Source organism: Chrysochloris asiatica, unplaced genomic scaffold (genome assembly GCF_000296735.1).
Source record: "Chrysochloris asiatica unplaced genomic scaffold, ChrAsi1.0 scaffold00564, whole genome shotgun sequence".
NCBI classification, from domain to species: domain Eukaryota; kingdom Metazoa; phylum Chordata; class Mammalia; order Afrosoricida; family Chrysochloridae; genus Chrysochloris; species Chrysochloris asiatica.
In genome coordinates this window covers 102,024-103,366 of record NW_006409082.1, presented here as the reverse complement: position 1 = coordinate 103,366, position 1,343 = coordinate 102,024, and positions in this window count along the sequence as shown.

The following is a 1,343-nucleotide window of genomic DNA, read 5'->3' as shown; positions in this document are numbered from 1 at the left end:
TGACGTGGAGTGATGGAGCAGCTGGAAACCTTAGATCCAGAGAGGGAGAGTGACTGTGTGCTGAAGACCTGGGGGGTACGGGGTAAGGATTGCAGGGTATACCCTTTGGTTGGTTGATGATGCATGGACAGGATTGTAACCATGGCAATGAGACAATATACGATAGAATGAATGTAAAACTAATGTTCTCCCACGTAAACTATCACATAATTCACAATAAAACATTTAAGAAAAAAAAAGCTAATGGATTTTTTCCATGAATTTTTTGAAGCCCCCTCATATACATATTCATGACTCAAATATGTATATAATAGAAAGATTCTATCAGGAAAATATTGAATGATACAGAAAGCATCAAAAAGAGATGGAAGAAATACACAGAGATGCTGTACCAGAAAGAGATGGTCAGTATTAAACCATTTGAAAATTAGCATGTGATCAAGAACCAATGATATTGACGGAAGAAGCCCAAGGTGCACTGAAGGCATTAGCAAAGAACAAGGCTCTGGGAAATTGTGGAATGCAAATTGAAATATTTTAACAAACTTATGCAGCACTGGATGCACTCAATGATCTATGTCAAGGAATATGGAAGAAAACTACAAGGCCAACTGTGACTGTGACCCTACAGAATGAGGGCATCACCGGACAATATCATTCATTAAGTTTTGCATGGGATTGTGCAAGCATGATTTTGCTAACGATAACTGAAAAGTGGCTGCATCCATACACTGACAGAGAACTTTCAGAGGTTCATGCCTAATTCAGAACAGCGAATAAGGAAGACTGTAGAAGAATTGATGCACTTGAGCTATAATGTTTGAGGAGAATATTAAAAGTATCATGGACTGCCAAAAGAACCAACAGATCTTTGTAGGAAGAAGTAGAGCCAGAATATAGAATACTCTCTGGAAGCCAGGATGGTCAGACTTTGTCTCTCATATTACAAACATATTTTTAAGGGGGAAGTTTATCATGTTTGGTAAAATGGAGGATCAGAGAAAAAAAGAAAGACCCCCAATCAGATGGATTGTCAGAGTGGCAACAATGATGGACTCAAATGTTTCAGCAATTGTGAGGTGAGTACAGGACTGGGCATTATTTCATTGTTAGCATAGGTTGCTATGAATTGCTACCAATTTGATGACACTTAACAACAGCAATAATACGTTATCTTGGAGTCCTAGTGGTACTGTAAGATAAATACTGGATTGTTTACTTTAAGGTTGGCACTTCCAGTCCACCAACCATTCCTTAGAACCCTATATAGGGTCACTATGAGTACGATCTGACTTGGAAACACTTAACAACAGTGATGGATCTTTGCTGGAAGCAAAGAATAC